The sequence below is a fragment of the Bombina bombina genome, chromosome 8, assembly GCF_027579735.1.
Source record: "Bombina bombina isolate aBomBom1 chromosome 8, aBomBom1.pri, whole genome shotgun sequence".
NCBI classification, from domain to species: Eukaryota; Metazoa; Chordata; class Amphibia; order Anura; family Bombinatoridae; genus Bombina; species Bombina bombina.
The window spans coordinates 458170-472344 of NC_069506.1; the positions used below are offsets into that span (position 1 = coordinate 458170).

General features: G+C 42.1%; 1 protein-coding gene across 1 annotated transcript in view; it reads left to right on the forward strand.

Moving 5' to 3' along the window:
* The window catches only part of LOC128638242 (myb-related transcription factor, partner of profilin), a 144538-nt gene that overhangs the window by 109847 nt on the left and 20516 nt on the right, over positions 1 to 14175 (forward strand). The gene's annotated exons all lie outside the window — the stretch shown is intronic.

A 14175-nucleotide genomic window follows, 5' to 3' on the forward strand; every position in this document is an offset into this window, starting at 1 on the left:
AATACACACAATATAAATATCAGTAATAAATAGTAAGTAAATGTGAGTAATACACACAATATAAATATCAGTAATAAATAGTAAGTAAATGTGAGTAATACACACAATATAAACATCAGTAATAAATAGTAAGTAAATGTAAGTAATACACACAATATAAATATCAGTAATAAATTGTAGGGAAATGTGAGTAATACACACAATATAAACATCAGTAATAAATAGTAAGTAAATGTGAGTAATACACACAATATAAATATCAGTAACTGTAAGTAAATGGGAGTAATACACACAATATAAATATCAGTAATAAATAGTAAGTAAATGTGAATAATACACACAATATAAATATCAGTAATAAATAGTAAGTAAATGTGAGTAATACACACAATATAAACATCAGTAATAAATAGTAAGTAAATGTAAGTAATACACACAATATAAATATCAGTAATAAATTGTAGGTAAATGTGAGTAATACACACAATATAAACATCAGTAATAAATAGTAAGTAAATGTGAGTAATACACACAATATAAATATCAGTAACTGTAAGTAAATGGGAGTAATACACACAATATAAATATCAGTCATAAATTGTAAGTAAATGTGAATAATATACACAATATAAATATCAGTAATAAATAACAAGTAAATGTGAGTAATACTGTCAGGGTGCCAGGAATCAGACTGAGACGAGAAGTGCAAAAATAATCACACCTTTATTAATAGCAAAAATAATAAAAATTCCACAAGTCAAATAACATGCCAGGAATCGAAACCAGGACTGGTAGTCAGACGAGCCGAGTCAGGAGCCAAAGCGAATAGTCAGACGAGCCGGAATCAGGAACAAGGAAAACAGCAGAGTCGGAAACAAGCCAGGGATCAGGAACCAGGAAGGACGTCAGGCAGCCAGGTAATACACAGGAACTCTCACAAACAGGTCTCAGACAACGCAAAGGCAAAGCATACTGAACAGAGGCCCTTTAAATAATAAGTGATGACATCACAATTCTGAGACTGCATCCTGTCTCACATGGATGATGCACAGCAGTTTGGCCATAAAAGGAAGTGCAGGAATTGAGCAGCATCTCCCACAATGCACCAAGTCAGGAAGAGAGGTGAGTAAAATGGCTGCCAGCAGAACATGGCAAACACAACAGGGAAAAAACCCTGACAGTACCCTCCCCTCAACGACCCCTCCCCCGCGGGAGGACAAAAGGCTTATTGGGGAAACGGGCATGGAAGGCACGGAGGAGGGCGGGAGCATGAACATCAGAGGAGGGAACCCAAGAACGCTCCTCTGGACCGTAACCTCTCCAGTGAACCAAATACTGTACACGGCCCCTGGACATACGAGAGTCAATAATGCTGCTGACCTCATACTCCTCATGGTTGTCAACAAAGATAGGACGGGGACGAGGCAACACAGTGGTAAACCGATTACAAACCAATGGTTTCAAGAGGGAGACATGAAAAACATTGGAGATGCGCATAGCAGGAGGAAGGTCAAGAGCGTAGGCCACAGGATTAATCCGCCAGAGTATTCGAAAAGGACCAACATAACGGGGAGCCAATTTATTAGAAGGCACACGAAGGTTCAAGTTGCGGGAGAACAGCCAAACTCTCTCACCAACCTGGTAGGAAGGTGCGGGCAGACGCCTACGATCAGCCTGGAACTTTTGGCGCTGCATAGAACAATGAAGGCAATCCTGAATCTGCACCCACGTGGAACGGAGTTGGCGGAGATGCTCCTCCAAAGCCGGAATAACCTGAGACATGAATGAATCGGGCAACAAGGATGGTTGAAACCCATAATTCGCCATGAACTGGGATATCTTGGAGGAAGCATTAATAGCACTATTACGAGCAAACTCTGCCCAAGGTAACAGTTCAGACCAATTATTGTGGTGATCTGAGACATAGCAACGGAGGAACTGTTCCAGAGCTTGATTAGACCATTCCGCAGCCCCATTGGATTGAGGGTGATATGCCGAGGAGAAGGAAAGCTGGATCCCCATTTGAGCACAAAAGGAACGCCAAAATCTGGAGACAAACTGGCTACCCAGGTCCGACACTATCTCCTTGGGTAACCCATGTAAACGGAAGACCTCCCGGGCAAAAATTGAAGCAAGCTCCTGAGCAGTAGGCAGCTTCATCAAGGGAATGCAATGTGACATTTTAGAAAAACGGTCAACCACCATAAGGATAACAGTATTGCCATTGGAAACAGGGAGCTCGACAATGAAGTCCATGGAAAGATGTGTCCAAGGACGCTCACCATTAGCAATAGGTTGAAGAAGACCCACAGGAAGACGTCGAGGAGTCTTATTCTGTGCACAAACTGAGCAGGAGGCAACATCAGAACGAAGACCTGGCCACCAGAATTGTCGAGTGACAGACCAAATCATTTGGTTCTTGCCTGGGTGACCTGCGGCTTTAGGATAGTGGTAAGTGTGCAAAAGTTTAGTTTGAAGATTCTCAGGAACAAAACACTTACCACTAGGTTTCTCAGGAGGTGCATTGGTTTGTGCAGCCAGGATCTCCTCCCCCAAGGGAGAAGTCAAATTAGTACGTATGGTAGCCAAAATATAGTCAGGAGGTATAACTGGAGTAGGTACAGACTCCTCCTTGGACAGAGGCAAAAATTGTCGAGAGAGGGCATCAGCCCTAACATTCTTACTACCAGGCAGGTAGGAGACCACATAATTAAACCGAGACAAAAATAGCGCCCATCTGGCCTGTCGGGGCGACAAATGTTTTGCTTCAGATAGATAAGTTAAATTCTTGTGATCAGTAAGAATGAGCACTGGCACGCTACTACCCTCGAGAAGATGCCTCCATTCCTTAAGTGCCAAAATTTTGGCTGGTAATTCCCTGTCGCCAATTTCATAATTGCACTCCGCTGGAGACAATTTCTTAGAGAAGAAACCACACGGATGCAAGGAACCGTCAGGCGTAGGACGTTGAGACAAGAGGGCACCTACTCCAGTCTCAGATGCATCGACCTCAAGAACGAAAGGCAGGACAGGGTTAGGATGAGCCAGAACTGGAGCGGCAGCAAAGGCAGTCTTAAGACTATCAAAGGCCTTAATGGCAGTAGGTGACCAATAGAGTGGATCATTCTCTTTACGGGTCATGTCTGTGATAGGTTTGACCAAGGAAGAAAAGTTTTTAATAAACTTTCTATAGTAATTGGCGAACCCCAAAAAACGTTGAATAGACCGAAGACCAACTGGGTGAGGCCACTGCAGATAACTTGTCAGGATCCATGGAGAACCCTGCAACGGAGATAACATAACCTAGGAAGGTTACTTGAGTCTGATGGAACTCACATTTCTCGAGTTTACAAAACAGGCTGTTCTCACGTAGTCTCTGAAGAACCCGTGTAACATCAGAACGTTGAGCCTCAAGTGTGGGTGAGTGTATGAGGATGTCGTCTAAGTACACCACAACACACTGTTGCAACATATCTCGTAGGACATCATTAAATTCCTGAAAAACAGCAGTAGCATTACATAGGCCAAAGGGCATTACAAGATACTCATAATGCCCGCTCCTGGTGTTAAATGCTGTTTTCCATTCGTGGCCCTCCTTAATCCTAACGAGATTGTACGCTCCTCTCAAATCAAGTTTAGTAAAGACCGTAGCTCCCTTTAGGCGGTCAAAGAGTTCCGTAATAAGCGGAATAGGGTAAGCATTCTTAATGGTAAGACGATTAAGACCCCTAAAATTGATACATGGTCTTAACTCGCCACCTTTTTTCTTCACAAAGAAGAAGCCAGCCCCTGCAGGAGAGCAAGATTTGCGGATAATCCCCCGCGACAGAGCATCGGCAACATACTCCTCCATAGCACAATTCTCTGCAACAGACAGAGGGTACACCCCGGCCCCGAGGAGGAATGGCTCCAGGTTGCAGGTCTATGGCACAATCGTAGAACCGGTGAGGAGGCAACGTTCCGGCACGCACCTTGTCAAACACGTCTAGGAACTCTCTGTACTCCTCTGGCAATTGAGACACCGAAGAAGTGCACAAGATTTTAAATGGTTTCCGAAGACAAGTGGAAATACATTGCGGGGACCACGACAAAATTTCGGACCTGCGCCAGTCGAGACTGGGATTGTGCTTTTGGAGCCATGGATAACCCAGAACAACCGGAAAATGCGGAGAGTTTATCACCTAGTACTGGAGGGTTTCAAAATGGAGAGCCCCAACAGCCATGGACAACAGAGCAGTTTCGTGAGTAACGAGTGCGGGCTGAAGGGGCCGACCATCAATGGCCTCAATAGCAAGCGGAACGGACTGAGGCAAAACAGGAATGGAGTGCTTTGATACAAAAGCACTGTCAATGAAATAGCCCGCAGCACTGGAGTCAACAAGAGCCTGGGTGACTATGGTGGAGTCCACCCAGGAAAGGACAACCGTGACCAAAGGTTTCTACTTAAGCGGTTCCGGGGACGAGGATAAACCACCCAAGGTCTGCCCCCGGCAGGACCTTAGGTGTGAGCGTTTCCCGGCCGTGTAGGACAAGACTTCAAAAGGTGGCCCTGTAACCCATAATAGAGGCAGAGCCCCTCCCTCCTCCTAAAGGCCCTCTCCGCCACGGAGAGGCGCGTGAATCCCAGCTGCATCGGCTCAGCAGTACCTGGTGACTCGGGACCAGGAGGCATGGGAGGAGAGGGAGGTATGGGTGGGAACGAATACGTAGGAGAGAATGGAACAGGAGGCTTCCACAAGCGCTCCTTGAAAGATAGCCTCTCTCTGAGTCTGATGTCAATTAGGATCAAAAAAGACACCAATGCCTCAAGATCCTCTGGAAAATCTCTGGCAGCAACTTCGTCTTTAATCGCATCAGAGAGCCCATGAAAGAAGGCGGCAACAAGGGCTTCATTGTTCCAACCTACCTCTGCGGCAAGCGTACGGAACTCAATAGCATACTGAGCAACAGATCTTGTACCTTGCTGAATGGACATGAGTCGTTTAGCAGCAGAGGAGGAGCGAGCCGGAACATCAAATACCCTTTGAAAGGAGTCCACAAATTCAGGGTAATTTGAAATCACAGGTTTATTAGTCTCCCACAAGGTATTAGCCCAGGCAAGAGCTGTGTCAGAGAGTAACGAGATGAGAAATCCCACCTTAGCTCTGTCAGAGGGAAACGCCTGAGGTAACATCTCAAAGTAAATGCCCACCTGGTTCAAAAACCCTCTGCACTGAATAGGATCACCTCCATATCGCTGAGGTAGAGGTGCAGAACCGGACATGCTCCTGGTAGGCATAGGTGCAGCAGCGGAAATAGGATCAGCCATAACTTGCGGGACACTTTGGTCCAAATGTGCAGTGCGAGTCAGCAGGGTTTGCAGGGCTAGTGCAAATTGATCCAAGCGGTGATCCTGTACATCCATCCTGGAAATTATGGCAGGTAAAGGTGGATTATTAGCACTATCAGGATTCATGGCCTTTGCGTAATGTCACGGTGCCAGGAATCAGACTGAGACGAGAAGTGCAAAAATAATCACACCTTTATTAATAGCAAAATATAATAAAAAGTCCACAAGTCAAATAACACGCCAGGAATAAAAACCAGAACTGGTTGTCAGACGAGCCGAGTCAGGAGCCAAAGCGAGTAGTCAGACGAGCCGGAATCAGGAACTAGGAGAACAGCAGAGTCAGGAACAAGCCAGGGATCAGGAACCAGGAGGGACGTCAGACAGCCAGGTAAAACACAGGAGCTCTCACAAACGGGTCTGAGACAATGCAAAGGCAAAGCATACTGAACAGAGGCCCTTTAAATAATAAGTGATGACATCACAATTCTGAGACTGCATCCTATCTCACATGGATGATGCACAGCAGTTTGGCCATAAAAGGAAGTGCAGGAATTGAGCAGCATCCCACACAATGCACCAAGTCAGGAAGAGAGGTGAGTAAAATGGCTGCCAGCAGCACATGGCAAACACAACAGGGAAAAAACCCTGACAAATACACACAACATAAACATCAGTAATAAATAGTAAGTAAATGTGAGTAATACACACAATATAAATATCAGTAATAAATTTTAAGTAAATGTGAATAATACACACAATATAAATATCAGTAATAAATAGTAAGTACATGTGAGTAATACACACAACATAAACATTAGTAATAAATAGTAAGTACATGTGAGTAATACACACAACATAAACATCAGGAATAAATAGTAAGTAAATGTGAGTAATACACACAACATAAACATCAGTAATAAATAGTAAGTAAATGTGAGTAATACACAACATAAACATCAGTAATAAATAGTAAGTAAATGTGAGTAATACACACAACATAAACATCAGTAATAAATAGTAAGTAAATGTGAGTAATACACACAACATAAATATCAGTAATAAATAGTAAGTAAATGTGAGTAATACACACAATATAAATATCAGTAATAAATTGTAAGTAAATGTGAGTAATACACACAATATAAATATCAGTAATAAATAGTAAGTAAATGTAAGTAATACACACAATATAAATATCATTAATAAATAGCAAGTAAATGTGAGTAATACACACAATATAAATATCAGTAATAAATAGTAAGTAAATGTGAGTAATACACACAACATAAACATCAGTAATAAATAGTAAGTAAATGTGAGTAATACACACAATATACATATCAGTAATAGTAAGTAAATGTGAGTAATATACTCAACATAAACATTAGTAATAAATAGTAATAAATGTGAATAATACACAAAATATAAAAATCAGTAATAAATCGCATGTAAATGTGAGTAATACACACAACATAAACATCAGTAATAAATAGTAAGTAAATGTGAGGAATACACGCACTAAAAATATCAGTAATAAATAGTAAGTAAATGTGAGTAATACACACAATATAAATATCAGTAATAAATAGTAAGTAAATGTGATACACACAACATAAACATCAGTAATAAATAGTATGTAAATGTGAGTAATACACACAACATAAACATCAGTAATAAATAGTAAGTAAATGTGAGTAATACACACAATATAAATATCAGTAATAAATAGTAAGTAAATGTGAGCAATACACACAATATAAATATAAGTAATAAATAGTAAGTAAATGTGAGTAATACACACAATATAAATATCAGTAATAAATAGTAAGTAAATGTGAGTAATGCACACAATATAAACATCAGTAATAAATAGTAAGTAAGTAATACATAACATAAATATCAGTAATAAACAGCAAGTAAATTTGATTAATGCACACAACATAAACAACAGTAATAAACAGTAAGTAAATGTGAGTAATACACACAACATAAACATCAGTAATGAATGGTAAGTAAACGTGAGTAATACATAACATAAATATCAGTAATAAATAGTAAGTAAATGTGAGTAATACACACAATATAAATATCAGGAATACATAGTAAGTAAATGTGAGTAATACATACAATATAAACATCAGTAATAAATAGCAAGTAAATGTGAGTTAATACATACAAATTAAAGAAAATGTGTTCTGTGGTTACAATTATATATAAGGCTTGAAATCTGTATTGTAAAACTAAAATGTGATTATAAAGTCATTTTCTTCTACAAGATATGTCGAGTCCACGGATTTCATCCTTACTTGTGGGATATTCACCTCCTGCTAACAGGAAGTGGCAAAGAGCACAACAGCAGAGCTATATATATAACTCCTCCCTTCCCTCCACCCCCAGTCATTCTCTTTGCCTGTGTTAGTAATAGGAAGAGGTAAAGTGAGGTGTTAGTAATAGGAAGAGGTAAAGTGAGTTTAGATTCTTCAATCAAGAAGTTTTTTATTTTTAAAATGGTGCCAGTGAGTACTATTTTTTCTTAGGGGGAAATTGTCAGTCTATTGCCTCCCAAGAGAAGTGGAGACATCTTTTTTTCTACCCTGATGTTGATGATCTTAGCGAACATTATCTAAGATCCATGATGGTTCCCACAACACAGCTGAAGGTAGTGTGAGAAGATCTTCAGTGTGGAGAATGGTGTCTTGCTACAAGCAGCATTGAGGTATGTGCAGTCTTTTGATTCTGTGGAGATGCATCAGAACAGGCTGACATTGTCCCCTATATTGTGGAAGGGTAAGCAGTATGCACTAATGAAAAGAAATGGTGTACCTGAAATCCCTTTATTTTATTTGCCAAAAGTATGTAAAGACCTTTGTGGCTTATCTTGGGCTGGACGCTGGGAGATGCGGTTTTGCTTGAGGGTTGTTAACTTTATTACTGGTTGCAACTGCAGTGTTACGATTTTGTCTGCATATACAAGAGGGCACATGGCATATATTTTTTATTTCATTTATCATGTTTGTACTGCGACCCATGCAGGTCTTAGTCAGGATTAGAGTACGCCCACGGTGGGCGGGGCCTAATTTCGCACGCTCAGACGCGCAGTTTTCATCAGGATCGCATAGCAAGCAGAGACTGGGGCTCTGGAGGCCTAAGTTGTCTACATTCCTCGATAAGTCCTTTCACGCTATATCAGCTACAACAAGTACATTCCGGGGGCAGGTAGGCGCTACAGCAGAGCTGTGGCGTGGTGCAGGGGCCATATTTAAATAATTAATAAAATCCTGTTATAATCGATATATATTGTATTTTTGCATATCTAAGCAAGTGGATGCAATATTAAGGGGAGTATTTTGGGCACTTTAAAATAGTTTTTTTCTGGTCAAAAAACGTTTTTGCAGTTTTCAGAAAAATAGTTGCGCTTTTAAAATTTAAAGGCGCAGTACAGTTTTTTTGGCATTAATTTTTTTCGCATTCAATTTAATTCAGAGCTCAATATTTAAGCAAAGTACGACTATTATTAGTATTGCTAGTCTTTTTAACATGTCTGACATTGAGGAGGAAACTCCTTGCTCTATGTGTTTAGATGCCACTGTGGAACCCCCTCTGACTTTTTGTCCCTCGTTTACTGAGAGGGTCTTACAATGTAAAGCTCAAATTTTATGTAAAGAAAATGTGTCTAAAGATGATTCTCAGTCTCAGGAGAATCAGTGTATACCGCTAACTTCTCCCCAAGCGTCACAACCTTTAACGCCCACCCAAGCGACGCCTGGTTCTTCAACCGCGTCTAATTAATTTACTCTGCAGGATATGGCTGCAGTTATGTCAACTACCCTTACAGAGGTATTATCTAAGTTGCCAGTGTTACAGGGTAAACGCAGTAGGACAGAGGTCAATGTGAATGCTGAACCCTCTGATGCGTTGTTAGCTATTTACGATGTACCCTCACAGGGATCTGAATTGGGGGTCAGAGGGGGAAGTTTCCGATTCGGGAAGTGCGTTACCTCAGACGGACTCGGACGTCATGTCCTTTAAATTTAAGCTTGAGCACCTCCGTCTTTTACTTAGGGAGATTTTAGCGACTCTGGATGACTGTGACCCTATTGTGGTACCACCAGAGAAATCGTGTAAGATGGACAAATACTTAGAGGTACCTGCTTACACTGACGTTTTTCCGGTTCCTAAGAGAATTTCGGAGATTATTAAGAATGAATGGGACAGACCGGGTATCCCATTTTCACCCTCTCCTAATTTCAAGAAAATGTATCCTATATCTGACACTGTTCGGGACTCTTGGCAAACAGTCCCTAAGGTGGAAGGAGCTATATCTACCCTGGCTAAGCGTACAACTATTCCTATTGAGGACAGCTATGCTTTCAAAGACCCTATGGATAAGAAATTGGAGGGTCTTCTAAAGAAATTGTTTATTCATCAGGGTTTTCTCTTGCAACCAACTGCCTGCATTGTACCAGTTACCACTGTGGCGGACTTCTGGTTTGAGGCCTTAGAAGAGTCCCTTAAGACGGAGACTCCTTTAGAGGATATTTTAGACAGAATTAAGGCTCTTAAGCTGGTTAATTCTTTTATTACAGACGCCGCCTTTCAGATTGCCAAGCTGGCGGCTAAGAATGCAGGATATGCTATTTTAGCGCGTAGAGCGTTATGGTTAAAATCTTGGTCTGCTGATGTGTCATCTAAGTCAAAGCTTTTGGCTATTCCTTTCAAGGGGAAAACCCTATTCGGGTCTGACTTGAAGGAGATCATTTCTGACATTACGGGAGGTAAGGGTCATCTCCTACCTCAGGATAGAACGGCTAAACTGAGGGGTAAACAAAATAATTTTTGTTCCTTTCAGAACTTTAAAGGAGTCCCCTCTTCTTCCTCTTCCTCCGCCAAGCAGGAAGGGAATTTTGCTCAGGCCAAATCCGTCTGGAGACCCAACCAGACTTGGAACAAGGGTAGACAACCCAAGAAGCCCGCTGCTGCTACCAAGACAGCATGAAGGGGCGGCCCCCGATCCGGGACCGGATCTAGTAGGGGGCAGACTTTCTTTCTTTGCCCAAGCTTTTGGGTTAGAGATGTTCAGGACCCCTGGCCACTAGAAATCGTGTCCCAAGGGTATCAACTGGAATTCAAAAGTTCTCTCCCAAGGGGGAGGTTTCTTCTTTCATGATTGTCTGTAGACCAGATAAAAAGAGGCGTTCTTACGTTGTGTAAAGGACCTCTCTACTATGGGAGTAATTTGTCCCATTCCAATACTGGAACAGGGGCAGGTGTTTTACTCAAACCTTTTCGTGGTCCCCAAAAAAGAGGGCATGTTTCGACCTATTTTAGATCTAAAAAGTCTAAACAAGTTTCTCAGAGTCCCATCCTTCAAGATGCAGACTCTTCGAACAATTCTGCCATTGATCCAGGAGGGTCAATATATGACTACCGTGGACTTGAAGGATGCATACCTTCATATTCCTATCCACAGGGATCATCACCAGTTCCTAAGGTTTTCCTTCCTGGACAAACATTTTCAGATCGTGGCTCTCCCCTTCGGATTGGCCACAGCACCCAGGATCTTCACCTAGGTTCTAGGGTCACTTCTAGCGGTTCTCAGGCCGCGGGGTATTGCAGTGGCACCTTATTTGGACGATATTCTGATCCAGGCGTCGTCCTACCATCTGACAAAGTCTCATACAGACATGGTTCTGTCCTTTCTGAGGACTCACAGGTGGAAGGTGAATCTGGAAAAGTTAATTAATTCCACAGACCAAGGTTCCCTTCCTGGGAACTCTAATAGATTCCATATCCATGAAAATTTTTTTGACAGAGGTCAGAAAGTTATAGATTCTGAATACATGCCGAGCTCTTCAGTCCAAGCCTCGGCCATCATTGGCCCAGTGCATGGAGGTAATTGGATTGATGGTGGCGGCAATGGACATCATTCCGTTTGCTCGTTTTCATCTCAGACCACTACAGCTGAGCATGCTCAGACAGTGGAATGGAGATTATGCAAATTTGTCTCCTCAGATAGATCTGGATCAGGAGACAAGAGACTCTCTTCTTTAGTGGTTGTCTCAGGATCATCTGTCCCAAGGGACGTGCTTCCGCACACCCTCATGGGTGATAGTGACGATGGACGCCAGCCTTCTAGGTTGGGGTGCGCTCTGGAATTCCCTGAAGGCTCAGGGTGTGTGGACCCAGTCAGAGTCAATTCTTCCAATCAATATTGTGGAATTGAGGGCAATATTCAATGCGCTTCAGGCGTGGTCTCAGTTGGCTTTGGCCAAATTAATTCGCTTTCAGTCGGACAACATCACGACTGTGGCTTACATCAATCATCAGGGAGGAACAAGGAGTTCCTTAGCGATGACAGAAGTATCCAAGATAATTTGGTGGGCGGAGGCCCACTCTTGTTATCTGTCAGCAATCCCAGGAGTGGACAACTGGGAAGCAGACTTTTTAAGCAGACAGACGTTTCATCCGGGGGAGTGGGAACTCCATCCGGAGGTCTTTGCCACACTGATCCTCAGATGGGGCAGACCGGATTTGGATCTGATGGCATCTCGACAGAATGCCAAACTTCCAAGATACGGATCCAGTTCAAGGGATCCTCAGGCCGAACTGATAGATGCCTTGGCAGTGCCTTGGTCGTTCAACCTAGCTTATGTGTTTCCACCGTTTGCTCTCCTTCCCCAGGTGATTGCTTGGATCAAACAGGAGAGGGCTTCAGTAATTCTAATTGTGCCTGCGTGGCCTCGCAGGACTTGGTATGCCGATCTAGTGGACATGTCCTCTCTGCCGCCGTGGAAGCTTCCATTGAGGCAGGACCTTCTCATTCAGGGACCTTTCCTTCATCCGAATCTAGTTTCTCTGCAGCTGACTGCTTGGAGATTGAACGCTTGATTTTGTCTAAGCGGGGGTTCTCTGATTCGGTCATTGATACTTTGATTCAGGCACGTAAGCCTGTTACTAGAAAGATCTACCATAAGATATGGCGTAAATATCTTCATTGGTGTGAATCCAAGGGTTACTCGTGGAGTAGAGTTAGGATTCCCAGGATTCTGTCTTTTCTCCAAGAAGGATTGGAGAAAGGGTTATCAGCAAGTTCCTTAAAGGGACAAATCTCTGCTTTGTCGATTTTACTACACAAGCGTTTGGCAGATGTTCCAGACTTTCAGTCTTTTTGTCAGGCTCTGACCAGAATCAAGCTTGTGTTTAGACCAATTACTCCACCCTGGAGTTTGAATGTAGTTATTAATGTTCTTCAAGGGGTTCTGTTTGAACCCATGCATTCCATAGATATTAAGTTGTTATCTTGGAAAGTTTTATTTTTGGTTGCTATTTCTTCTGCTTGAAGAGTTTCTAAACTTTCAGCGTTACAATGTGACTCGCCTTATCTTCCATCCTGATAAGGTGGTTTTACGTACCAAACCTGGGTTCCTTCCAAAGGTTGTTTCAAATAAGAATATTAATCAGGAAATTGTTATTCCTTCATTATGTCCTAATCCTTCTTCTAAGATTGAGCGTCTGTTGCATAACTTGGACGTGGTCCGTGCCCTGAAGTTTTACTTACAGGCGACTAAGGAATTCCATCAATCATCTTCATTATTCATTGTGTTTTCTGGAAAGCGTAGGGGCCAGAAAGCTACAGCTACCTCTCTTTCTTTTTGGCTGAAGAGTATCATCCGTCTGGTGTATGAGACTGCTGGACAGCAGCCTCCTGAAATAATTATGGCTCATTCTACTAGGGCTGTGGCTTCCTCATGGGCATTAAAAAACAATGCTTCTGTTGAACAGATTTGCAAGACTGCAACTTGGTCGTCTCTTCACATTTTTTCCAAATTTTACAAATTTTATACTTTTGCTTCTTCTGAGGCTGGTTTTGGGAGAAAGGTTCTTCAAGCAGTGGTGCCTTCCGTTTAGGTTCCTGTCTTGTCCCTCCCTTTCATCCGTGTCCTGTAGCTTTGTTATTGTATCCCACAAGTAAGGATGAAATCCGTGGACTCGTCATATCTTGTAAAAGAAAAGGAAATTTATGCTTACCTGATAAATTTATTTCTTTTACGATATAACGAGTCCACGGCCCACCCTGTCATTTTAAGACAGGTATATATTATATTTTTGTTAAACTTCAGTCACCTCTGCACCTTTGGCTTTTCCTTTCCCTTCCTAACTTCGGTCGAATGACTGGAGGTGGAGGGAAGGGAGGAGCTATATATAAAGCTCTGCTGTGGTGCTCTTTGCCACTTCCTGTTAGCAGGAGGTTAATATCCCACAAGTACGGATGAAATCCGTGGACTCGTCATATCGTAGAAGAAATACATTTATCAGGTAAGCATAAATTTCCTTTTATTTTGAGGTGTGAGTAAAATGTAATTTGATGCCCAGTCAACCTCTCCAAATACAGAACTTTCTTGCCCTTTGAAACAACAGCACATAAAAACCCACTGAGGTCACAGAATCCTAGCTTTAATTTCTGAGAGTTTCTACGTTCTCAATCTATGTGATTTTATGGAATTGCTTATTAGGAGTAATAAAAAGGACATAAAACAGTATGAACTAACATAAGTTTCTAAATATATATTGCAACCAAAACTTACCTGCAAAAGGGTTTCTGTTTTAACCCCTATTAACCCCTTTAATGCAGGCATAGTTCTGTTTGCAGCAAGCCCCCCCCCCCGGGCATCTCCATATATGGAAGGTGCTATCCAGGCCATACCTTCTGTAGAATGCGCACGTGCACGGCAGGGGGAAGAATCACATGGTACCTGACTAAAGCAGTGCACAGTATAATACTGAAGCTTTCACAAAGCATGTGACATTATCCCCATGGAAACGAGCAAGCCTCTTGGCAACAAACA